Source organism: Podarcis tiliguerta (assembly GCF_965153285.1).
Source record: "Podarcis tiliguerta genome assembly, chromosome: 11".
NCBI lineage: Eukaryota > Metazoa > Chordata > Lepidosauria > Squamata > Lacertidae > Podarcis > Podarcis tiliguerta.
The window spans coordinates 3,171,511-3,198,782 of record NC_139544.1 but is presented as its reverse complement, the minus strand read 5'-3'; the positions used below and the strand labels follow the sequence as shown (position 1 = coordinate 3,198,782).

At 42.3% G+C, this 27,272-nt stretch overlaps 2 long non-coding RNA genes across 3 annotated transcripts in view; both read left to right on the top strand.

Moving 5' to 3' along the window:
• The first annotated feature begins 1,870 nt into the window (after positions 1 to 1,870).
• Positions 1,871 to 10,743, top strand: LOC310659769. Of its 2 annotated transcripts, XR_014502983.1 has the most exons (4): positions 1,871 to 2,049; positions 4,489 to 4,667; positions 9,482 to 10,239; positions 10,432 to 10,743. It is a non-coding gene; the product is annotated as an uncharacterized lncRNA (long non-coding RNA). The 2 variants fall into 2 exon arrangements; XR_014502984.1 differs by lacking the exon at positions 1,871 to 2,049 and having other exon boundaries at positions 4,183 to 4,667.
• Positions 10,744 to 15,761: 5,018 nt separating this feature from the next.
• The window catches only part of LOC310659795, a 159,629-nt gene continuing 148,118 nt past the window's right edge, over positions 15,762 to 27,272 (top strand). Inside the window, exon 1 of the long non-coding RNA XR_014503013.1 lies at positions 15,762 to 15,936. This is a non-coding gene — a long non-coding RNA (uncharacterized lncRNA). The remainder of the gene's footprint in view (positions 15,937 to 27,272) is intronic.

Here is a 27,272-nt window from a genome sequence, read left to right as displayed (position 1 = left end):
TTTTGAACTGCAACCCCCACCAACTTCAGCTGTTTTTGATATGTGCAACAACTGGCCAGCATACAGAGAGACCTAAGCAACCTAAGCAAAGAACGCTGAGGACCAGGTTACTCGGGGCAGCCATGTGGTGCCCCCCAGATGTTGTGGGACTACAACTCCCATCATCATTGACCGTACATTGGCTGCTCCTGAGGTAACTGGATATTGTTCTATGGCTCTATGATGGAAGGGCATGTTGTTACAGGAGATGAGTGTCAGGAGCGAAAGCTACATTGGAACGGCAATATTTGAGCAATCAATGTGACATAATCCTAATTAATTGGGATTAATGTGATTAATCCTAATTAATCACTCGATATTAATATATTTTCCAATTTATTCCTTATAAACAAAATCATGAATTTTCCTTGATTTCCCCCTTCAGCTTGGAGAACTGGAACTTGTGTCAAGAATGTGAATTTGTATGTATGCAGTTTACTTCCTCTGGCTGTGCTTAAGAATGACGGGAAGTTATTTTACATAGCCATCCCCTTCAATTTACAGTCCCCCCCCCTCTCTCAGGGAGTCCTGTCCAGGTCAGTAGGTTTGAGCTGGCATAAGCAAATTAAGGATAATGACTTCTGTGAAAAATACTTTTGTTTCTGTTCTGTATTCCCATCAGAAGAAGAGATAAAATAAAGATGAATTTTCAAATGAGTTCATTCATAAATGCTGGCTTTGACATACTATTGATTTATCGAGTCTAAGAATTCTACAGAGTGCACTCCATGCCATTATGAGTTTCCCCATTGACAGGACTATAACTTCCAACTTCGCATCAGCTATTTTCATTGCTTGTATGGCTATGTGAAACATCAGTTCATAAAAAATATTGTGACTCTATATTTCTTTTTACTTCTTATTGGAAATATATTCTACTTGAGTTGAGAAATGGAAGTACATTTGAGTGACTTTTGAGATTATATATATATATATATATATATATAGACACCAAGACTTAAAGCAGAAGCTGAGAATAAATTTCTTGTGTTTTAAAGCTGAGTATATAGGTATATTTTGTCTCACATAAAATTGTGACAACCTTGCTGGCTTTTGCACATAGTTTCCTTATTCATTTCTTTCCACAATCTTACTATATTTGCCATATCTTTAAAGTGCATTGTTTAAAACACATGACTCCCCACCCCCCAATCATCCCAGGAACTGTAGTTTTCCCTTCACAGCACCTCTAACTACAATTCCAATTATTCTTTTTTTGGCAAGAGGGGAGTCATCCGCTTTAAATGTCCTTTATATGTCTGATGTGTATTTACAACAGGGAAAGGGAACTGCTTTGATCCTGGCATCTCATTCGCACGCTCTCGCCATCCACTCCTGTACAAGGGAAGGGGCTTCCAGTCTCCCTAAGTATTGAGGGCACCTCAGAATGTGCAAGTGTCTCCTGTTAGCTTAGCCCTGATTCTATTTCACACACATGCTTGAGTGACTAAAAAAAATGTGTGGGTGCTTTCCCATTTCTAATGTCACCACACTACCACCAAAACTATGTTCGAGTCAGTCATTGAAGGTGCCCCATCTCATAAGTCCATCTCAAAGTTACCTTTGGCTGGACTTAGCCGTCCAGGGGCCCTTACCTTTTACCTTACCTCATAAGCATGGGTGCAACATTTGGAGGGGCAAAGTCTGTCAGCAAGAAACAAGGGCTTATATTTTATTATAAACCTTAAAATGTTGGCAATGTTGGGGTTTTCAAAATTACTGTTAGTGTTTCTTTAACAGTTGTGGGTGATGACTTTTGTTAGTCTGTACTAGGGAGTAAGGAGGTCGTGTGTGTTGCTGAAGCTGCCTTCCATCTCATTCCCTTCCAGGGGGCAAATCCTCACTCATTAGCAAGAAGTCTATAGAATGAAGACAGCTTGTGGCTTTTTGACTGAGACTGTTCCCATTTTGACTGCAGGTCTAGGAAACTAAGTAAATGAACCAAAGTTCTCCAATCTCAACTAGAAAAGCCACACCATGCTGATAGGGAAGGAAAGGAGGCAGATACAGGTTTGCCTTTGACTTCTATTATCTTGGGTATTCCTCTTTAATGGGATTTTCTGTATGCAGTGCACCCTCTTTGAAGTGGGTATGGAAGATCCTGTAATTTTTTCAGGTCACTATATCTGTAATAACAGAGCTGTGTTTATAAATGCTGGAGTTACAAGTTATTTACTTCATAAATTATGATAAAGCACACTATGTTTGAGTATTTGATGTGCCTTTAGACCTTTTGAAGCAACATCATCATTTGTCAAGGCTGTTCAAGAGATATTCATTAAAGCTGTAAGGGCAAAGGCGCTGTCATTGACTTGAAGCAACTCCACTCTTCCAAAAGTAACAGCTGATTAATAGTGTGACCTGTGTAGCCACTGTTTTTCAAGGTTACACCAGCATCCTTTCAAAAAGCCACAGGGTGGGTCAGTGGAATCCATTGCTGACTGGAGAAGTGGTTTTGGGGGGAGTTATTCTTTAGCTTCCCCCCTTCCTTTTTTCCAGACTGAAATTGCCCCTGAAGCAGCCCTCCCTCTAGCCCTGCTGGAGGGAGAGAGGTGGAAAAGGCAAGCATTGTGTTGTATTCTGCTGCTCTTGTTTTTCCAGTGGGATTAATAGCAGCTTCTGGGGGAAAGAACAATCTTGATTGTGTCACGTCCGTTTTGGTCCCAAGCATTTTATTGTGTATTTATTTTAAGTGTGTTTGGTTTGTATGAGATGAGATTTCATGTATAAAGTCTTGGAGGAACGTTAACTAGTTTTTGAAGTGAAGGTGCATTTTTCCCTATATTTCTTTATATTGAGGCCGCCACCTATTCCACTGCTGGGAAATTAAACTGCTACAGTTCATGTGGAAATCAGATTAATCACAAAAATGTTTCAGTTATTCTGGGAGAAAACCAAGGACGCAATCCTGAAACTATTTAAACTTAAGTAAACCTTCACTGAAATCTATAAACCCTGAAGTAGGCAAGGTGCAAATCACACCCCCCCACACACTTTGCTTTACGTTTTCTTCCACTACTTCCTGTTGTTCCTGTCACATAGTCTGCATCTGTGTTGGAATTGTTTTTAGGATGTTCTTAGGATGTCTCTGCTTTGGGACAAGGGTGGCGCTGTGGGTTAAACCACAGAGCCTAGGACTTGCCGATCAGAAGGTCGGCGGTTCGAATCCCCACGACGGGGTGAGCTCCCGTTGCTCGGTCCCTGCTCCTGCCAACCTAGCAGTTCCAAAGCATTTCAAAGTGCAAGTAGATAAATAGGTATCACTCCAGCGGGAAGGTAAACGGCGTTTCCATGCGCTTCTCTGGTTCGCCAGAAGCAGCTTAGTCATGCTGGCCACATGACATGGAAGCTGTACACCGGCTCCCTCGGCCAATAAAGCAAGATGAGCACCGCAACCCCAGAGTTGGCCACGACTGGACCTAATGGTCAGGGGTCCCTTTACCTTTACCTTTACTGTTTTATTGCTTGATGTGTGCCACCCTGACACCCTAGGCGCCTTTGGGAGAAAGGGCAGGATGCAAATTTAATAAATAAATAAATAAAATGAGAATAGCAGTATAGGAGCTAGTTTAGTTCTTAAAAATTTATTCGCATAGTGAATATGTGTAATACAGAAAGATCAGGTTAGACAGTCGAAAGTCTCCTTCTCCCACCATGGATCTTATAGTTCTCTCGTTTAAAGGTTTTATTTTATGCATGCACATTTTGTGAATATCTGTTTAAGAGGAAATATTTTGGAATAAAAACTTAAAGGGGTTTCTTTACCTTGCCTCAGATCCTGGGGTTGCGGCGCTCACCTCGCTTTATTGGCCGGCGTACAGCTTCCAGTCATGTGGCTAGCATGACTAAGCTGCTTCTGGCGAACCAGAGCAATGCACGGAAACGCTGTTTACCTTCCCGCCGGAGCGGTACCTATTTATCTATTTGCACTTTGACATGCTTTCGAACTTCTAGGTTGGCAGGAGCAGGGACCGAGCAACAGGAGCTCACCCCGTCGCGGGGGTTCAAACCGCCAACCTTCTGATTGGCAAGTCCTAGGCTCTGTGGTTTAACCCACAGCGCCACCCGCATCCCTTAAACATTGCCAAATGAAACCTTAAACATTGCCCAATGAAAACCTAACTCCTCTCATCTTGAGAAATAAATGAAGTAATATCTATAGCTTAATATAATCGTAACCTATCACAACGGCTGTAAAGCAAAAAGGATTTGGTGTTAGGAAAAGTGGCCCTTCAGTTGGGTGATCTGATAAGGCTGAGAAGGGAATGAAGTGCCCTGTCTCACAGAAGGAGCTAGATTAGCCCCCCCCCCCCCTTTCCAACTCTATGGTCCTGTTCGATGCCCAGTCACGCTGGCTTTTCTGCTAGAGCTGTCTGTCATAAGGCTAAATGTCTGTGGCAGAAGCAGACAGAAAATAATTTCCCTTCCATGTGTTTCCCTGATGCACAGTTTCTGCTGCTCAGGAACAGCAGTGGATGAAGAAAGGACAGAGAGCCTGAGGGAGGCAATGAGAGGGCCAAGGAACAGGTAAGGAATTCCTCAAGCAGGAGCAAGAGGAAATGACAAGTCCAGCTGGTTGCTTGCGGTCAGGACCTGAGGCATAAATGCTCCTGCACCTGGCTAGCAAGGTAAAGAAAATGGGCCTATGGCAAATATGATTGTTGACAAGAGACCAGTAGCTCATGGAATGACAGGAACTCTGGTGTGTGTCTGAGGAGGTTCTATCCTAAGATTTCACAAGTGCTTAACTTTGCCTGAATCGTGTCCTAGTTTTCCATTATACAAAGTGCAGGGCAGTTCTTCTCACTTTTGCCTTATCAGCAGCTGTCCAGTAAGTGAAGTTAAGTTGGGGGATAGTGGCAAAGATACATTACATTTCATGGCTGAGCCAGCATGTGAACCTTTGCCTCTCCACTTTAGGTCTAACACACCTTTTGGATCTGGTATAAAGTGAAAGGTGGGGTGCATATTAAATGAAATTAAGGTAGTACTAAGTAAATGAAAGAGAAAACATCTTTTAAAAAGACAGCCAGTGTTTGCATGGCTAATAACTAATAAACACGTTGATTCAGAGAATGCAATTTTAATATGAAACAAGAACACTGAGTATGTTTGGTTCAGTCCTAGGCCAACGGTATAAGCACTTTGCTCCAGTATCTCAGATAGTCCCCAGGGAGCAGGCTGAGAACCAAGGAGCTTGTTGCCTAGCTATAAAGTTCTTACCCTCCAAGTGTCCCTATTTTCCAGGGATGTCCCCAATTTAGGGAAGCCATCCCGGTTTCTGATTTATCCCAGAATGTCCCACTTTTCCTTAGGATGTCCCTATTTTCATTGGAGAAATGTTGGAGGGTATGGAGTTATCTGATCCCCAAGCAGTCTGAAAGTAGCCCTGTATAGGAAAGGTTTTTTTAAAAAAATGTTTTATTATGTTTTATTATGTTTTTATATATGTTGGAAGTTACCCAGAGTGGCTGGGGCAACCCAGTAAGATGTGTGGGGTATAAATAGTAAAATTATCATTATGGAATGTGAAATTCCTATTTTCATCGGGGAAATGTTAGAGGATATGCTGAAGTCAAAAAGGCCATGGGAACTGTGAAGAAGGTCGTAGGAACACTACAATGATGCTAGGAACATAGGAAGTTTCCTTAGATGGAATCAGATCATTCGTCCATTTAGCTCTGTATTTTTTACACTGACTGGCAGTGGTACTCCAGGAGTTCTGGCCGATGTCTTCCCGAGTGTTACTTGAGGACCTTCTGCATGCAAAACATGGGTTTTACCACTGAGCTACAGCTCTTCACCTACCTTTCTGCTATGGGTAGGACCTGTTCAGGAGGGGTTCCATATATCTCCTGCGCTTCTTAATTCCTTTCATTATCTGCCCAGACTAACAGAGGCCCTCCTGGAAAAACAAGCCCAGCACGAATTTAACTAGAAAGACATGGGATCTGCATAATTGTTTTAATTGCAGGCAGCTGTACCCAGAATAGTTCTGCTGTCAAACAGACCAACAACTTTGGGGCAATATCACAGCCTTTTTAGTATAACATAAAAGGGATGAAACCTCTTATGATCCCAGTCATTATTATTGTATTTTCTTCTTTAAAAAATATGAAAATCTGTTACTGAACATGGGAGGGGGAAGAAACCATCTCTTCATGGAGAGTATTTGGCACGTTGATTTTCTATGAATTTTATAGATTTTAGTCCCTTTTGACATTGACAACTGGAAATAAATGGATATATTGTAGCGAAGAAGGAGGTGAAGAAGACATGCCCCCCCCCTTCCGTATCAGAATAAATCTTAGAGCTACCACATTAATGTCATTGAATTAGCCTGAGATATCGGTTCACTTATTTGAAAAATTTATGACTTCACACTTTGTTTTATTTTTCACAGAATCTTGTCTGTGGCCCTGTCATGTTTCAGAACAAGACATTTTGGCCTATTTTCCAACTCATATGCGAAAGAGGAGCCTATAACTATTAAGCCTCTGAGTAAAACCTTTCTGTCAGGTGCTGCTGGTGGTTGCTCGCGAGTAACCAGGCAGGACTCCAAACCTGTCTTTTACAGGTTTTATTGTGCAAACTATTTACAGGGCACATCTCCAAAGTTCATGTCCGTCTTAGTCACTGACAGAATCTGGGAGTGGCCCCTTCCAGCTTCTCCCCCAACATAAGAACTTAGACATCTCAAATCTCCTCCTCCCGTCCTTGCGTTTCACCCCTCTGCGCAGGCTGGGTGATGGAAGTGGTGTCTGTGCCTCCTGGCCAGCAGGGCTAGGTGAGGCGCTTGGGCTCTCAGCAGCATCTTCCAAGCCCTCTCCTCGCTTGGCTGGCCCCTTCCCTCTCATCTCCACTGGAGGTGTGGCTTTCCCCAGAAGCATTGGAGGCCCTCTGTATTCCCCTGCCTCCCTCCCCTCTTCTGATGGCAGGTCCCTGACACTTTCTTTCTGCACCAGGAGGTTGCATGTTCTCGGACTAGGGCTGGCTAGATAAAAACAATGATTCTGAAGAAGTTTCATATTGAAATGGGTTGTTTCGATTTGTCAGTTATTTTGAGAAATAGCAAAATAAATAACCCAAAGATGCTTTATTCTTAAACCCAATGGTTTAAGAGACAACCATGCCAAAGTTTTCATGTGGAGGAATGCAATGCTATGCGTGTCTAATTAGAAGAAAACACCAGTGAGTTCAGTGGGGTTTCTTCCCCAGTAAATGTGCTGATGAATCTGTAAAATGATTTGGTAAAACCAAGTTGGGGAGCAGGAATACCTGGTATTGGTGGTTTTCTGGCAAGAAAAAAAGCGAAATATAACTAAAATTCAGCTCAGATATGAAGGGTTCTGTGACTTCAAAAGCTACCCCAAATCTGGCAACCATTCTGAAATCCATCATGATTTCAACAAACCTGCTTCAACTTTTCCTTGCCAAATCATCTGTATTTTCACTATTAAGACCTCTTTGCTATCTATCCATTACTATCATTATTTCTACACAATAGCTTTAACCTTTTAGAGATGTTTTGCAGTTTTGCAAAACATCCATGCATAAGACTAATAGCCCTCAGACTACAAATGCCATGATGTTATGCAGCTGAAATAAAATACAGATGTGCAAATATATGGAAGTGAACATTTGATAGTATTGGATGAAGTGATAATACTGAATGAAGTGATCTGCAATCAGTACAAATCAGAATTTGAACTAGGAGACAGATTTTTCTCTGAATTCTGGTGCCCCTAGCCAAATAACAGAACTGAATCAATATAGTTGTCTTATATGTAGTTAAACCATTTGTCCATTTAGTCCACTATTGCCTACCACAACTGGCAGAAGTATTCTAGAGCCTGAAACAAGGTTTATTTTTAGCCCTACAATTTTTTTAAGCTGTTGATGCTAGGGATTGAACCCAGAATTTTCTGCATGCAAACTTGAGCTACTACTTGAGCAGTAGCCCCTCTTTATGTGTGGAGTTCATATCTGCTTTAATATTGGTCTTTTCCACTCATTATTCACAGGTAGGACATATCCACGTTGACAGTGGAGTGGAACCATGCTTTAAGTACCTCCACCACTATTGCTGTGCATTGCTGTCTGCAGAAGAATTCTGCCAGTGAGCCATGTTTCTGTGCAGTTGGGCCACCCATGCAACTTGGTACCCCAGTCATACACAGACCCTAAATATAAGAAGGTGGTTTCACATCTGGATTCAACCTGAGTTTTCCTCCATTTTTCTCTTTTGCAGCTTCATATCTGCAAAGCTGACACTTAGTTTCTGCTTTGAAACAAGGGAGTCATAAGAACCCAAGAAGAGACCTGCTGAATCAGTCCAAAGGCCTGTCTAAATGTAATCCAGCACCCTGTTGCCGCAATAGCTAGCCTATTGGAACCCCACAAGCAGCATATGAGCACAACCATACTCTCCCATTCATGTTCTTTAGAAACCAGTCTCTGATGCTGGAGGTAATATAGAGCCATCATAGGTAGTAGCAATTGACAGTCACATTCTTCATAAATTTGTGTAATTCCCTTTTAAAACTATTCACGTTGGTGGTTATCATTACATCATGTGGCAACAAATTCCATGCACTTTGTGGACAAGTCCTTACTTTTGTTTGTCTCAAAATTCCCACCGTTCTGCTTCATTGGATGACATGAGGTTCTAGTACGATGAGAGAGGGAGAAAAAACTCTCTCCATCATCTTTCTTCACACTGTGAATAATTTTATGTATCTTTGTCTTTCCTTACTCATCTTTTCCCTAAGCTGAAAAGCTCAAGGTGTAACCTTTCCTCACATGAGAGTTCTTCCAGCCTTCTGATCATTTTGGCTGTGCTTTTCTACACAGCTTGCAGTACTAAAATATCCTTTTGTTAGATGCAGTGGCCAGGCCAGACAGAATTCCAAATGCAATTGCACCATATATTTGTAAAACAGCATTATGATATTAGCAATTTCATTGATTCATTTGCTGGAGTTCATTACGAAGGAAGTGTTCTCCTAAACTGCTTTACAAACTGATTATCTTAAATAAAGTAGATGACAATGCTATACAAAAAGGTGAATAAAAGCTGTGGACAAATTTAACCGGCTTCCAATGTATCTGAAAACTGTGTGTGCATGTGTGTGTACATGCATGTATATGTGTATAAATCAATGGAGGGTGAAGGACTCAATTCTAGAAGTCCCTGAGCTCTGACAGATTCTCATTCTCTAAGAGATAAGAGCACTAGGCAATCGGTAGGATCAGCCTCTAAACCTCCCAGTCAGAGCTGAAAATGTTTGATTAAAATAAATCTTCAAGGACATTATTTTCATTTTAGATGCTATTTTTCACCTTCAGAAGTCTCTGGGAGCCTGAGATCTTATGCTTTGCTTTGATAGCTTTTGTTGATAATCTGAGGAACACTAAAAAGCAAGCACTTTTTGATCCTTAGGTTCACTGACTACCAGCAAGGGGAAAAGACTCATATAGACAAGAAAAGAAGAATGACAAAAGAGGGACTCAACCATCTCCTTTGTGATCCATCTACTTCCTGACACTCCCTAGGCCTTGTTAAGCAAAAGTGAGACGAAGCAAGGCAGCTCTAGTTCTCTACTTGATATACTTTCTCTCTGAAGAACTGAGTAATTGTCCAACTAAAGAACATCATTCCTCAAATGCAGCATTACACTTGTCCATGTTGTAAAAATCCTAAACATACGGTAAATGTTATGGGACAGCCCCTCAAACACACCTAGACAGGTAGAGGCAAAAATCTAGAGGACTAACTCTGGGCATTGGTTCACTTAATGGGAATAATGTGTTTCTAGATTAGCCCAGGGCTGATCTAGCTTCAATGTCTTGGGCAATTATAGAAAATGGAACTGTTTCCCCCAAACTTGTCACATTCTCCGTTTATTCTGGCACCAATTATTGGCTAAACTGGACCCCATCATGCCCCTGATTATGTCATTAGTGCGACCCTTCCGCCAAGTGCAGGTAAGCCCTTAGTTGAGTCTTCCATCCAACCTCCATTTAGCTGCCAGCTCCAACAGCCATGGGAGCAGTGAGAGGTCTCTTAGCCCTTGGCTGCACTGGCTCTTTGGAAAACTTAATTTCTCAGGTCTGCTTGTGCCTGGCAGTTACACAGACGAGTGCTGGACACAAAGCCAGGAGAGAACTCCCACTTCTGCCACTGATGTCTGCAGCCAGGTAAGTAGATGGAAGGGAGGGAGGGAGGGAGGGAGGGAGGGAGGGAGGGAGGGAGGGAGGGAAGGGAAGGGAAAGGATGGTTTGAATGTGATTGTGAGAGCCTGGTTGGGTAGGAGGGGGTGAAGAATTCTGAGGGTACCAAGCAAAAGTTTGCAACTATTCTGACACTACCTTTTATTGTTATCCTAACAGAGACTTGTGAAATTACCATCATCATCATCAACACCACCACAAAATGAACACATTTTCATGCAGCTGGAAGTGCTGGTTAAAAAGGGAAATATCTTCTGTTGTTTCTGGAAAGTGCAGCTAGAGGGTGCCTGTCATAACTCTATCATATGCTGCTTAGACTTACTGTGGAGTGGGCTTCTGATGTGGAGAAAGGTTTCCTGCAGAACAACATGACCATTACTGTGTGTATGATAACATAAGGGGTAGGGAGAAGGCAGTCTCTCAAGCTATGTTATGCTTAGACTTCACAATTAAATCTTCTTTCAAAAGTAACTTTATTATCCGGTAAGTGATTGTGTGGGTGGTCGCTGAACAAATCCAGGCATACCTGGAGGATGTGGACCATTTGTACCCCTTCCAGTCGGGATTCAGGCCCCATCATAGGACCAAAACTGCCTTGGCCACACTGATGATCTCTGGTGGGCTAGAGACAGAGGTGAAAACTGTTTCCTGGTTCTGCTGGATCTCTCAGCGGCTTTTGATACCATTGACCATGGCATCCTTCTGGACCGTCTACAGGAGTTTGGAGCTGAGGGCACTGCTGTACAGCTCCTTCCTCCTGGGCCGTGTCTAGAAAGTGGTGTTGGGGGATGAGTGTTCAGACCCCTGGGCAATCACTTGTAGGGAGCCTCGTGGCTCTGCCTTCTCCCACATGCTTTTAAACATCTATATGAAGGCGCTGGGAGAGATCCTCAGGCAGTGGCGGACCTACATTTTTGGGACCCTGAAGCTTGAACAGATCTGGGGGCCCCTTCACAACCAGCAATGAGGTCTGGGTAACCACCGTTATTGTCTTCTGTGGGGCTGTTCCATGGCAGATCACTTTAAAAAACAAACAAACTACCTCATCTCAGATTTTGATTAAAATTGCTGCACTGGAATATTTCACATGTCAAAGTCATAGTTTTCAAGTTACCGTGATATTCCACTGACTCTCAAATGTTGTGCTACTGACTCTCAAACTTCTGAATTGTTGAGCTATATACAACAACAAAAATAATCAATTGGAGTTGTGCAATGCAAATTGGGTCCACTAGACCAAAGACTGTGAAGCCATGTGGACTAAAATCACTTCTGGGGGCCCTCCAGGATTAGGGGCCCTGAAGGTGAAGCTTCGTCAGTTTCATAGTAGATCCGCCCCTGTCATCAGGCGGTTTGGGCTGAGTGTTCATCAGTATGCGAATGGCACTCACCTCTACCTCCCATTTAAATTGGAACCAGTGATGACAGTGAATGTCCTGTGTGAGTGTCTGGAAGTGGTTGGAGGGTGGTTAATGGATCAAGGTTGAATCCGAACAGGACAGAATCCCTGGGGGACAGGAAGGTGTGGGGATTCCCTGGTCCTGAATGAGGTAACTGTTCTACATATTACCAGGTGCATAGACTGGGGGTCATTATAGACTCACAGCTCTCCAGGGAGGTGCAGGTCCATCTGGTACACTGGCTGCGATCCTACCTTCTTGGCCAGAGTGGTACATGCTCTGGTCATTTCTCACTTGGATTACTGCAATGTGCTCTATGTGGGGCTACTTTTGTTGTTTAGTCATTTAAGGTAAAGGTACCCCTGCCTGTATGGGCCAGTCTTGCCAGACTCTAGGGTTGTGCACTCATCTCACTCTATAGGGACAAACACAACACTACGTCCCTCCCTATATAAGTTGCTCTCTGTTAGAAACTATGGGCTGTTTTATATAAGAAAACAAGAATACTGACTGTGGGCTGGTTTCTTCTCCAGTGCCTTTTCAAAGCTAAGTTCTTTTTTTTTCTTAGCAGAGGGGAATAATACAATGCTTTGTGGGTCATGGACATTTATTTGCTAAGCTCTGTTTTGGTGATGCTGCTATCACAACAAAGCCACGACTGAATGGCTGGAGATGATTTCTTCCATTGTTGACACTATGCTGATGGTGTGTCATAACCCTTAAGTGACAGTGAGAATATGGAGCAAAATCCAATCACGAATTTCACCCTGACATTCCTAGTATAGAAAACATAACATTACCTGGCCGAGTGTCTCTGAACTATTGTTAACCTTCTTTTTCCCTTGACACCCAGTTGAAGATCCTCATCTCCTCATGAGAAACATCTCAAGCCTGATTCAGCTTCTGGTTTTTAGTGAGGGGTGGGGAGTTGCAGTGAATCTGTTAATTTGTGAAATGATTTGTATTGTGAGGCTGTTTCAGAAGCTGTCTCTGAATCTGGACAGATATTTTTAACAACTGTATCTCAAGGGGAAAAAAGTGAGTGCAAATAACAAGGATATCTTCATATCTTTAGTTTAAGAATATGCTCACTTTTGATCCTTTCTGATCTCATGGAGCTAATATCTATTAATATGCTTAAAATTTTGCCTTGTTTTATGGTTACCAATTGCCATTACCTTGGCTTTTAATACACAAGGTGTCTTGAAAATTCGTTTGCTTCCATGGTAGGCTAATAAGGAAAAAGACATACTAATTTTCACAGCAGAACAGCAGAACAATACAAAATTGTTTTTAAAACATTTGAAAATAATTAGATATAATCACAGCTAAGGTTGCCAGGAATGTAGCCACATGGTTCTATTCAAAACAGCAGAGGCACACCAGATGTAAAAGCTAACATGGGAACACAGATTGCAACCCATGAGACATCTCTAGTAATTCTGCTTCTCCTCACCAATTATTTGCTTGCTGCCACCACTCCCGGGGGCACAGAAGATGCCAAGCTATGCAAAATGATGGCTGAAGAACCTCATGTTATCAGCTTGTGCAGTACATACAACGTACCGTGATACAGCTGCAGATTTCAGGCAGGAGTCTCTCCCAGCTGTACCTGGAGTTGCCAGGGATCGAACCTAGAACCTTCTGCATGCAAAGCAGATGCTCTACCACTGGGTTATATAGCACTGCTTGGAGGATACTGTTTTAGAGACACTTTCATTTAAAAAAAGTGGTTTGATGACTGCAGTTTTATCCATTGTGTGCCAATGTTCCAAACAAATCTAGCACACACTGGATCAAAACAACACAGCCAATGTCCTCAAATATGGAACAGTCACCTTCACAAGATGCACTGTATTGGCATCACACAGTGGTTATCCAGCACAGAACTGGGCAGAGGTAGAGGGGAAGCCACGCAAATGTGTGCTTATTTGCTTAACTGGCTGAAAGAAGGTTCTGAGTCTCTTCCTGGCAGAAGCACTCCACAGCACCCAGCAAGCTGTTGCTGAGTGTCATGGCAGCTCTGCAAAAACCCAGCTTTCACAAACATCCTCTCATAGGCTAAGAGAGAGCAAATTGGCCAAGCCCACTCAATGAGCTTCATAGCTAAGTAGGGATATAACATGGTTTATATCCAAGTTCCTGGCCCATAGTGATACACAAGCTAAATGTCACTAATCTGGTGCACATCAACCCTTAATTGGTTCAGAATGTGTACATTTGCTTGTCTTATAAGCAGGACCATTAATTCAGATTTTTAAGAACCTGTTGTTGTTGTTGTTGTTGTTTAGTCGTTCAGTCATGTCCGACTCTTCGTGACCCCATGGACCAGAGCACGCCAGGCACTCCTGTCTTCCACTGCCTCCCGCAGTTTGGTCAGATTCATGTTTGTAGCTTCGAGAACACTGTCTAACCATCTCGTCCTCTGTCGTCCCCTTCTCCTTGTGCCCTCCATCTTTCCCAACATCAGGGTCTTTTCCAGTGAGTCTTCTCTTCTCATGAGGTGGCCAAAGTATTGGAGCCTCAGCTTCACGATCTGTCCTTCCAGTGAGTACTCAGGGCTGATTTCCTTAAGAATGGATGCGTTTGATCTTCTTGCAGTCCATGGGACTCTCAAGAGTCTCCTCCAGTCCCATAATTCAAAAGCGTCAATTCTTCGGCGATCAGCCTTTTTTATGGTCCAGCTCTGACTTCCATACATCACTACTGGGAAAACCATAGCTTTTACTATACGGACCTTTGTTGGCAAGGTGATGTCTCTACTTTTTAAAATGCTGTCTAGGTTTGTCATTGCTTTTTTAAGAACCTAGCATTTTGTAAAAATGGAATGTCTTGTTCTACAAGCTTCCCAGAAAAAAATATTATGCAAAATCCATGTCAATTATTATTCTATGAGATGTCAATCAAGAGCAATTTGATTTGAGATACAAATCAAGAGAGATGGCAGAAATGGTCACTTCCATGTGTTCTCACAGTCATTCAAGACATTGTTTCATGTACCACAGAGCTATATGTATGACTAACACAACCCTTTGGGCTGGGATATTTGTGGTCTTTCTCACATTCCACCAGGAGTGCTAACCAGTTCTTCCTGGAAAAGACTTCCATGATTACCCTATGTTGTTGCATTATTCATATGGGAACCCTTGCAGTGTGAAACTGCGTCACATAGAAGCTGCTCCCAGACTGTTAGGAAGAGGGCAGAGCATATAATAAGCACCACCCAAGACATTTTGCTGCTTGAGGCAAAGGACAAAATGGCACACACATGCACCCAATCCACCTATAGCAGTGAATCCTACTTCAGTACTAGCAATGGGACACAGCCTTGCCCCTGAGACAGATCAGTAGGTAGACAGATAGCGGTGGAGGGCAAGGTGCCTGGCACACAGTGCTAGCCTCCAACCAAAGGGTATAGTCAGGGAGCTCAGCAGCAAGAGCTGAGGAGCACCATGACTTTCTTGCATCTGCCGCCTGAGGCAATTGCCTCACTCTGCCTAATGGTATGACCAGCTGTGGGGACAGGAATCTGTGAAAAGTGAAACAAACTCTCATTCCCCACCCCACCCCGGGCAAGCTTATCCCTGTAGCTTCAGATCCCTTAGCTTATATTTCTCAACAGTCAATCTCCAGAAGTATAAGGCCTAGAAATCTCTTTGAACAGCTGAGATTCTAATGGGTGCTTGAATGCTAAATCCTTGATTTCTGGCAATACTTCCACTCCACTGTTCAATCCCCTTACCAATAAGTGAGGTTCTCAAAGGCAGGTTTCTTGCTCCTTCCCTGGGCTTTGTCTTTAGGAGCAGCTGAAATGCATTTGCCAAGCTATACTTGGGACTTCAATTTCTAAACGATACTCCATAAAACTACAGCTCTGTAGACCTCATTTTATGTCTAACAAGATAGCTACTTATTAATATTTAATCATCTTTGGCCATTAGGAACACACTTAACAAAAACGGAGTCTGAACAGCTGGTTAATGCTGTATTTATTCACGTTTGCCATCATTGTTGCAGCTCATTATATGTTCTTAATAATGGATGGTACAGTGGTACCTTAGGTTAAGTACTTAATTTGTTCCAGAGGTCCCTACTTAACCTGAAACTGTTCTTAACCTGAAGCACCACTTTAGCTAATGGGGCCTCCTGCTGCCGCCGTGCTGCTGGAGCACGATTTGTGTTCTCATCCTGAAGCAAAGTTCTTAACCTGAAGCACTATTTCTGGGTTAGCGGAGTCTGTAACCTGAAGCGTATGTAACCTGAGGTACCACTGTATTTGATATCTCATTGGTTTCCTAATTAACTGTCTAGTTCAGTTTTCAAAGATGCATGGAAAGCAACAATAGCTTCTAAATACCCCTTTGCAGCCAGAAGCTTTGCCTTGCAAATGTTCCCACTTAAGATATGTCTCCCAAACCCTTACTGAGCCACTTTCCACTGCCGTCCTCTTCCTTTTAAGGTTATGTGTACTCCACATATACAGCCCAGTTCACAAACAATGCGGAGAAATGCCATGTAGACTTCAACCAATGCCTCTGCGGTTTGTTGCTACTAGCAATGCCTGAAAGGAAAGAAGCATTTCATTTTACAATCAATATAAACAACTGCTTCATCTCATCCATAAATTTTCTTGAAAGACATAAACAAAGCCCAATCCCAAATGAGGTCCTGCTCTCATTCACGCCTTTAATCTGAGTTTGGTTTATACTAGGACTTTCATTCTCACCCACTCATTTTCTCTCTATGTAGTTTAGCTATTGAGGAATATAAAAGAAATGTTTCAAATAAATGACGAGAATGTGAAATAGCAAAATGAACTTAATATTCTTCATGATTTTATAGGATGAGAATGTGTAGCCAAACAACAGCAGGGGAATTTCAGCATTCTGGGCAACTATGATCTGAGGTTAGACATTGCAAGGTGTGAGTTCACGAGCTCTTGTTTGTTCTGCATTTCAATAACACACTCTCTGCCCTTCTCATGGGTAATACTTTCCACCTGATTGACGGCGTCTGTCTGGAGCAGTGGTGCAGCTCGTGCTGGACCTCTGATCCAAAGGCACCCCCCCCCATTTGACCCCCGTATTTTATATTCAGGCAGTGATGGAGTTGTGGTCTGTAGACTTTATGCACAGCCTTTTATTCATCCACCTAAATATGTCTGAAAATACGTTTGACTATGTTTGAAAATATGACAGAGCTAAATGCCTAAGAATGAGTTAGTTGATAAAATCTTTCCATGGGCCTCTGGATCATCTGGTGGGCTGTTTGGTTTTGTTTCATTTTTAAGAAGTGTAAAGAAAAGTCTCTTGCCAATTTGCTTACTGAGAAGAAAAATGTGCCATTAACGTTCTATCAAAGTATGACACAACTTAAATAGTTTAAACTGAGGAGGGGGAGACATGATTTGGAATTTTGAGCCTCAAAGCTTGATGGCATGAGCGTGCAAAAAAAGGAGCCTGCTCCCCCAATGCAGAACATTTGTTTGTATTTAATATGTTGATGATTCCACAACATACTTTTTAAATCAAAAATATAAACCCACTAGGTTGTAGCCAATCCTAGTCCTACTCATAGTAGATCTATAGAACTTAATGAACAAGACTAATTTAGCTCAAATAATTTCAAAGGTCTACTCTTGGCACACACACGTGCCCCAAGTAATTCTATACAAATTCCCTAAGTCTGATTAATACGGCCCGTTTGGGCCTCCATTCTACTGTTTGACAAACTTAACCAGGCCACCTTCTCCTCCCCTCACAAGCCCAAATTCCAAATTTGAGATAGTCCAAAGCTGCTGAAGCAGCTGGTTGTAATCACTTGAAATGATGTGTTGTATCTTTGTGTGTTCCTGGCTGCTTCATACAGCAGCTTGAGTGCCACACCTTTTGCCCCAACTAGGCTCTGCCAGGAGGAGTTTTTGTGTTTTTAAACAATCTGTCCACTAGATCATACACCTGTTCTCCTGGAACTGTTAATCCTGTTCTTGAGAAGAAACTCATTTATGTCTTACTCAACCTGGATTGGCTTTTCACAAGAGTGGGTATATACAATAATAATTGGTCCACTCACCAGTGGGGTGAGTGCCCAGTGTCCTTATTATAGGTTGGGAACTTTGTTTCTGGGATTTGAGATTTGGCAGTGATGGGAGCTTTCTACCAAGATGCAAAACAAAAGATGCTTGGCAATTTTATTCAGTCTGCATTTTTCAGTGAACTGATCTAATTTGCAGTTCCTGGACCAATAAGCAGATCAGAATGCATTTATCCTTCAGTTTTCACACATTTCCAAATTTTACAATACAGTTCTCAAAGACGCATACAGATTGTGCATTAAATACATGTATTTTTGTATTGTAAAAACTGGAAAAGTGCATATTTTCATGCATTTTTGTTTTAAATTAGATTGATGCTGAAATTTGACAATGGGCAGTCCTCTCCAAGCATGTGGACTCTGTGCATGTGTCAAGGACAGACTATTTCCTTGCTCAGATTTGGGCTGATAAGGAGTCGAAAATATTTCTCCTGGTAAACAATACATACACATCTGGGAGACAAACCTGAGAGCTTCTGACTACTTTTATTGCAGTCAGGAAAGTTTTTTTAAACTAAAATAAGAATTCCTTCTTCTTTCCATTAAAAAAAGGTGGGGAGGGGATAACTAGTATAAGCTCTTGGCTCAAGAGGGAAACTGTGCAGAGGCAAGAAGGGTTTTAACTTTGATAATAGCATAAGAGTAGTGCCAGTCTTGGAAGTTAGAATAGGGATAATGCCCTTTGGATAACAACTGTGCACAGAGTGCAAGGCAATATAAATATGGCAGGGTAGCATTTGTAAGAGGGCTTTCAAAGTTGGTACTCTCTTCAGCTCTGCCTCCAGGTTCATTCATTTTTGTGAAATTTCAAACAGAGTGAGAAAATCTGGAGAACACATCTTCCACTATGTTCTCCTTTTTTGCGGCCCCTTCTCCCAGTCCCATTGTGGCACTTTTTTCTAAGGATGCCAACAACATTTCATAAGTTTGTTGTTTTAGCCAAAGATCATGACAAACTTGTGGCAATAGTATTAATAAACTAATGCAGAACATCCATCCATAATATAAGCCACCATTCATGATGTAAAATAATAAGTTGCCAGAGACACCAAGAAAGTCAAATCCGGTTTGATTTCAAATTATACCTCGGAATCACCACAACAATTTATAGCAGATTTATCTAACAGCTTTTTCCTGTTTTTCTTTTCATTTCTTTTGCAGCCAGTGCATAGAGGGCCACTGTGTGAGTTATGAAGCTACTATTGTCACTCAAAAGAAACCAAACCATTTCTGCCGAGGTATACCTGCTTGCTTGCTTGTGTGAACAAAGGTTTCAGAAAGCAATCTCTTGGGGGCAAGCTAACAAATAATGAGTGATGTCTTCCACCTGAAGTTGACCACAAATACAAAGTCTGTCTGTGTATGGACCTTGTAGTTGCCATACAAGACTGCATTGGGCATCAGTTGGAAATGCAGCTCAATAAAGTAATTTCTTAAGGAAACTGGTGAGAGTTTGGTCAGCTCTAAAATGCTCTGTTCTCAATAGTAGATACCAAGGTGAAAATTTGGTGATTCTGATTAGTTGCAGGTTCTTTCTGGATTCTGTCCAGAAGAGCCAATCCCTTAGCTGACACTTATTCAAGCTCAAAATAGAGCTTAGTTCTGGGAAATAATAATGGTCTAAACCATCTTGACAAGCTGCTTTCCAGAGTTGGTTACCACTCAATTCTATATAGCACAGTGCAGAAAAATTATCAATAGGCATAGCAGCAATTTTTAAAATATACTTTAACTGAACACAGTTCACTCTTGCCCTGTTAGCCACACAGATTCTGTATGAAGAAGAGCTGCTGATATTTCTGGTGGTTAAGAGTATAGCTTCTGGGGGGGGGGGGGGATAATCTGCACAGTTTCCAAAACTTTAATGAAGTTCAAATCCGAGTCCCAGATTTCAACACCACAGAACATTTGAATAAGCACTTTGCTACCAAAAAATATCTTGATGGCAGTTTCAATCAGAAGCTTTCTCTTATTGTAACAGAACGTCATCAATGCTTCATCAATGCCCCTATGGCTTTCTGTGCTTTGACTTTCACTGTCTCTGTATGACACTTCCAAGAGAGAGTTTCACTAAAGGGTATACCCTGAGTATATAAACGAGTAAGTTTGCTCTATAGCTTACTGATCTAAGCACCATTTATACCTAGGATTGGGTTTGCTGAAAATCATAATCTTGGTTTTAGAGTAATTTATAGATAGGCTTCCCTGTTTACAGTTGTGATGAACACTTCCAAGAGATTTTTGAGGCCCAGTTGTGAATGAGATAGGAGCACTAAATCACCAGCATACATCAAGACTGAAATCTTTCTGTTCCTAATTTCTGCAGAGAGGGACAAAATAAAAAAATTCCTTCCAGTAGCACCCTAGAGACCAACTAAGATTGTTATTGCTATCAGCTTTTGTGTGCATGCACACTTCTTCAGATACACTGATACAGAAGTCACCAGTCCCTTATATATAGTAAGGGGGTGGGGAGGGGTATTCCTCAGAAGAGAGATAGTTTCCATTGGCTAAATATGGCACCAAATCATTGATATAAACATTAAAAAGAGTGGGAACCAGAATGCAACCTTGCTTCACTTCTTGTGACATTTTAAAAGTATCAGTCATCCCACTATTTAAATCTACTCTGACTTTCTTTTCCATATTGCTGTATAGTTCTTCACTAGAACAAGTCTGCAGTCAATGTTAGGAATTTGAAATTTTCCCCAGGGTCTGTTTATACAGTCGAATACAGCAGGAAGATCAATGAAGATTGTTCTTAATGTTCTTAGTATACGTTCTTAGTACTCTGAATAGTACTCTGAATCCCACTTGTTCTTCATGAACAATGTTGTTATTTTGCAACCAATATGTAATTTTGAAGAAGGTACTGTGCGTACAGCTTTGAGAAGATCTCTAGCCAGTAGTTTTGTAGATCCTTCCAATACTCATTCTCCATCCAGAGGGCATTTGGCCCGTGTTGTTTATGGTGGTAAATAGAGCTCAGGTAGAAGCATATATTCTCCAGCAGCTTTATTTGATTTCAGGCAGGAAATAAAAGCCTTTATCTCATTACAGGAGACTGGTTGCCATTCAGGTAGGCTTGAGAAATACTTATACAGTGCTGGTACATGTGATTGCCCAGAATGACCACCAAATATGTTGGAGAAATATTTAACCCAATCAAGAGACAGGAACTGAGGCTTCCTGTGATGAAATCACTTCATTTAAACCCCAAGACATCAGTTCCCAGAATTTGTCTTCCTTCTGTTCCATTACTGCTAGTTCCAGTTCCTGCCACTGGGTTTTGATATAATCAGCTTTATTGTTTTTGTGCAGACTGCTGTATTCCAATCTATGTTTGATCAAATTTTCCATGGATTCCTCTAATGGATTCTTACGTAAACCCCTAATTGCCTTAGCCATAACTTTATTAGCCGCTTTGCATTGGCTGTCAACCAGTCAAGGTGTGTTGATTGTGTGTAGTTATTAATTGTAGAAGCTATCAAATAGTGCTCGAGTTCTGTGAAAATATCTTCCAGGCCTAAGCCTAAAGGTAGCAAGAGGCCCTTTGCAGTTGCTCCAATTTGGGCATTAAAATTCCCAAAAAGAAGTATAAATGCTGCAGGAAATTTATGACTGAAGTGCTCCAGTTGGGATGTTAGATCTGACTATAGCTTGGTGGTCAGTGGCAGACTATTAGTAGGGGGAAGGTAGATGTTTATACAGAAAAGAAATATTCCTACTTCAGTTTCGATTTGTACCAGCAAAAGATAATTATTTTGAATTCAAAAATCTGCTATCCAAACTTCCCCTGCCAAATCAAGTGAGGTAAACAGCTTTTAACAGCTGGCTGGCTAAAAGAGTTATAACTCTGTAAGTGTAGGGGAGGTTTAAGTTCATGAAGCCAAGTCTCTTGCAAATATATTATATCAAATAGCCCAACCCACCAGGTTCCAGGAAAGAATGTTAAGACCTTTCTGGATGTTTTGTAGTCAGTTACGGGAACTTAAAGGAGAGCTAAAGATACTGTAATTTGCATACGATGCAGGAATTCAAGCCATCGTAGGGGCTTCCCTGGATATAGGAAATGGTTTACATTGAATTCCTGCTTGCAGTTCAGATTCTATTTTCATTTTTCCATTGGATTTCTTCACTAGCCAGTTATGAATGACCACCTGTGGAACATCTGGAGAGATCTTTCTAGATTTGAATTTGGATTTCCCCTCTCATTCCCTGTCTTTCAAAGTATGTTTATTAATTCACCATTCACTGCATTTTCCTCCCATCTGCACTGCAGGGCAGGAAACAGGGAGGGCCAACCTGAAGCCCCCAAAGTTCCATCAAGAGACAAATCCAATTAGGTGACAGGCTGAGATCACGGGTTATCAGCATTCTCCTCCACTATCCAGTAGCCTTGGATATGAAGTGGTTAAGTTAAGAATGGAAAATGATTCCTCCAGGTCCATCACTTGAGCATTCATATTGGTGTAAAAGCAGGTTTCTGAGTTCAAGTTCCAGTCTTGATAGAAGGCCTTTAAACGTTTGGTATGACACGGGTGGCACTCTGATCTAAACCACCGAGCCTCTTGGGCTTACCAATCATAAGGTCGGCAGTTTGAATCCGTGTGACAGGGTGAGCTCCTGTTGCTCTGTCCCAGTTTCTGCCAACCTAGCAGTTCAAAAGCACACCAGCACAAGTAGATAAATAGATACTGCTGCGGTGGGAAGGTAAATGGCGTTTCCGTGCACTCTGGTTTCCATCATGGTGTCCTATTGTGCCAGAAGCAGTTTAGTTATGCTGGCCACATGACCCGGAAAGCTGACTGTGGACAAACGCTGGCTCCCTCGGCCTGAAAGCGGTGATGAGCATCGCACACCAAAATCAAATTTAACTGGACTTAACCCTCCAGGGGTCCTTTACCTTTTACCTAATTGTTTGGTTATTGAATTTGATGGGTACTTGGCCAACCTAGACCTATCCCCATCTTGATGTACCTTCAAACCATCACTAGCTTTAGTTTCTTTGTGGGTAGTTCTCACCTGCGGCGCTACAGTCAGAATTCCTGTCTCCACTAACCCGACCAGTGCACCAATTATGGCATTCAAACAAGAAACTTCCACTGTGTCAATTCTGCTAAAGATTCCCTCTGCTGTTTGTTTAGACAAAAGACAGAGGTCACATAGAAGTTTCCACAGAGAGAAAATTTCAGGGCCATCCATACTTAACTTTGTTCCACATTTCTAAGCATAGGTCTGGGCTTTTCAGGTCCATGTCTGAACACTCTTCTTTTTGCCCTGGCACTTCCCCTGTGAAAACCCATTCTTGGCCGCTAAAGTGGAGCAAACAGCAATTCAGTGTTGAAGAGCAGGTTTTCCTGGGGAAAGTGGCAAAAAACAAAACAAAAACAAAAACAGCACTTGACTGTGGACTGTGAAAGTGTGGACCTGTGCCTAGTAATGACAGGGCAAAAGGTATGAGTAGATGAGCCTTCTGTCTCTGTTATGCCGAGTCTATTATGCCAAGGTTGTTATTACACATAGTTGAGGTTTCATTATATGAAGGAAGCTCAGGTTGCCTGGGAGCATATATATCAGCTCCTAACAAGTCCAGGTCAATTGACCAGTTAGCTATATTTCGTTAGAGGAATATGTAGCAAAACCTTTTGCTTGTGACAAGACATCTCCAGCCCCAGTACTTGCACACTCACCATGTAAAGGACCTGGGCTGTCCTTGTAGGACATATTAATGACATCTTGCCACAATAGCATTGCAGTTATCTCTGTTTCCTTTGTCCCAGTTGCTGAGTCAGTATATATATATTTATAATTAAGTAAATAAATAATTGTCTTCCCCTGGTGCATGAGCAAAGGTACAGCCTGCATTTCAGACTTTTGGTGCTTTCTCCATTTGAGTCTATTTCTTGCTGGATTGCTTCTTTCACCCCCATTTTATCTGGTGAAATGTCTGTGCCATTCAATCTTATCTCTATCCATTAGTTGCCAGTCAACTTTCAATCTAGAGCTGTGCCAACCTTTCAAGAGCTCTTTCCATTTCCCTCCTCCCCTCCCTCCCGTCCGCCACCCGCAGGACATTCTGCAACAAATTCCATAATCCAAATTCTATAATACAGTTATGCAGTTCTAATATCAAATTCTGTAGTGCACTGAAAGAAGCTTAAAGAGCCAAGTGGGCTTACTATTAGATTAAGTAGCAAAGGGTAAACTATAGCTGATTGCATTATTTAATAAAATCCACTTTTTATTTAGCGTTGCCATGGAGTTTAGTCTCCTGTACTGAAGAGCTAAGGAACGATGGGCTCTCGCTGAATAGTGTAGTTCAGATATGCTGTTGCCAATGCAAGACTTTCTGTGTAGGAATAGAAGAAGGATAATTACAGCACAAATATCCATTATAGAGCTCTGAAGAGGTGCCTCGAGAGAAACTAATGAGGGATTATTCTAACTGCTCTCCTAATAACTTCTTTCTACATGCAGTCAATTAAAGCCATGAGAAATGCAAGAAATGCAAAGCCAGCAAACTTTCTTCTGTCAACCACACTGCAGCCTGTTCAGACAACCCAACGCAGAAAGGACGATGGCTCAGTGGTAGAGCCTTACTGGACATACTGAAGGTCTTGGGTTCAAGCCTCCAGCTAGGACTGGGAAAGACGCCTGAAAAGCAGCTGCTGGTCAGAGTGGACAACACTGACTTTAGTATAAGGCAGCTTCCTAAGTTCCTAGGAGACATTGCTACAGCAAGCAAATGTTTTGAACATGAACAAATGGCTGATCCCCAATTTAGGGCCTGCACTATCACATTCACAGCACTCAAGATGGGGCATAAGCTCATCATATTGAGTATTAGTGATTTCAGTTCTGTGAGTGCCATTGCTAATGTAGCCAAAGTAGCATGAGCCGTATAAGGATTTCTCAGCAGGCTTGGGGGAAGTTCAAAGTTTGCAGAAGTACGCACAATTTATATTATTTATTATTATCATCATCATCTTTCTCTGCCCTTCCTTTCATGAAAGCAGAAGAACCCCTAAGGGACGGGGGATCCCAAAACATTCCAGTGAGGGTGGAATGTGCTCATTGGCTATGAAATTCCAACAGACTATTGGATGAAGTATGGCTGTGGTGATGGAGGGTGGGGTGGGGTGGAATGGACCATCTAGAATCCCGAACAGCAGCACTTCACACTCTGCAGCACTCTGTTGTAGTTTCCATTTGTGGTACCACACCCTATAAAATATCACAGGGTGGTGACCCCTTAACTGGCATTTTCTGCTGTTGCCTCTGCATGGAGCGCCCTTCCCCAGCCCACAAGAGAAGGAGCAGCCACCAGCTGCTTCAGATCTCTTGTAAAGTTATACCTTTTTGCCCAGAATTTCCAAGGCATACCCCTGAATTCCAGTTTTTATATACTTTTATAGTTTTACTGGTTTTATATTGTATTTTGTTTTAATAATATTGTTCATTTTTTATGCTGTATGCAGCTTAGAGGTTTATTTGATTTTTGAAATATGAAGCAGTCAATAAATGCTTTAAATAAATGAAGTTATGGTGTCACCTCTACTGACACATGCCTAAAGGCCTATTAGTACAAATATTTGGTTGTTTTATTTTATCATAGGGCTGCAGCTGACAGGTATCTTAGCAGGACAGCTGTACGGCATATAAGCCCAGTTGTGAGATGTAACAGCAAGAACAGAATTAACAGGTGAAAGCCAGTTCCCAAATGCTCTTTATGATGGATTTGCACCACATTTTTGTTACACACTTGCATTTATTATATGAACATTTCATGATTTCATAAAATTATACAATCCACAGAATTGCAGAGTTGGCAGGGATTCTGAGGGTCATCTAGACCAACCCCCTTCATTGAAGGAATCTCAACTAAAGCATTCATGACAGGTGGCCAACTTTCTGTGGGACTACATATCAGTGATGGGTGGGCCAAAATGAAAATGGGGATGGCCAAAATTGGAATGATGACAGATGGTAGAGGGCAGGGCCACCTCAGATTGTTTCGCCCCATACCCCTATCACTCACACCCACAACTCTGTCTCTCACTCCCCACCCCCCACCCCAAGTAGCAGCAGGCAGGGATGGTTATCCCCCCAAAATGCCCCCTGTGCAGTGGTGGAGGAAGGCGTGCAGGCTGCCCCAGGTGGGGGGACGACAAAATGACAAAAATAAGAGCTTTTTAAAAATTAAAAATTGGGCTCACGAAACTTTTTATTCAGTCAACAAACGTAACAAAACACGGCTGGCACTGGGCACCACACTGTGGGGGCTGGCACTTATCGTGGGCCCTGAGCCACGCATCTCTCCTGGGAGTGACATGGTGGCTTGGGCGCCTGCAGGCTCCGCGCTCCCTGAAATGGCAGCATGGGACTTGCGTCTGCCCACCACCTCTCCCTCAGCCGCCCTACAGCTTAGGGGGAGGTGGCGGAGAGGCTCCATGCAGCGCACTCCAGCCCCATGGGCAGCAGGACGCCTGCACCACACCTGGCACCCGAGCGGCTAGCTACGCCGCTGCCCCTATGCTGCTTGAATTGTTCGAATTAGAGTATTTTTCTCCAACACAAATTGCAGCATTGGAGGAGGGGGCAACACACCGGATGCTGACGCCTCACGGGCCGAAGGTTTCCCTTCCCTGGCCTAGAGTACGGGTCTCACTTCCTTCCATTTTGGAGGAAGGCTTATATTGAATAAGGGCAAATGTCATTTATTCTGATAATCTGGGCAAATTGGTCACTATGGAATATTTTTTTTCATCTTCCCAGTCAATCACACACTTCTTTTAAATGTTCAGTGTGCATTTAAATGTATATGCACTTTCTAATAGTTTGGGCATCTTCTCGACAGAGGGGGAAGGGAGGAGGCTGAAACAAATCCAAGCAATCTTCCAGCTACCCAAAAACTGCAGGGCTTTGTGACACCAGCCATTATCACAGCCTCCTCATCCTTTGCTGTGGAGATGTTTTGGCAGACCCCAAGGGGACGCAGGAGCAGCAAAGACACCACAGTTAATACTGATTGATGTCAGTCTTTCAACATCTTCCTGCCTGCAAACCGCCTTCATCCTCCAGTGCCAGCATTAGCCCCGAGTGCTGAATTGTTTCTCAGCATGATCACATGGTCACTTTCTAGAATGCCAGCAAGAGATCACTCTTTCTGAGTTGAAAGGCATCTATCTCCCTAGTAATTTATCTTGTGATCTTCCGAATGTGGATCCCCCCTTCACACAGGCTTAGGCGGCTGGCAGGCTTTTTAAAAAGCAAGTGTCTAATGGATCTGGCTGGAGGCAAGCTTATTAATGCAAGCAGCAGTTTTGTCATTTTCTGGATAGCTTTGTACCAACTTTGTACAATAATTGATACTCTATAGTAAAATTGAGGTAATATATTCCAATTAACATGGTTAGTTCTGTATATCAGGCAAAAACGTGCAGCCATTTAAATGATGGATAATGATGAATACTTTTACCTGCAAACATTTTTTTAAAGTCAGTG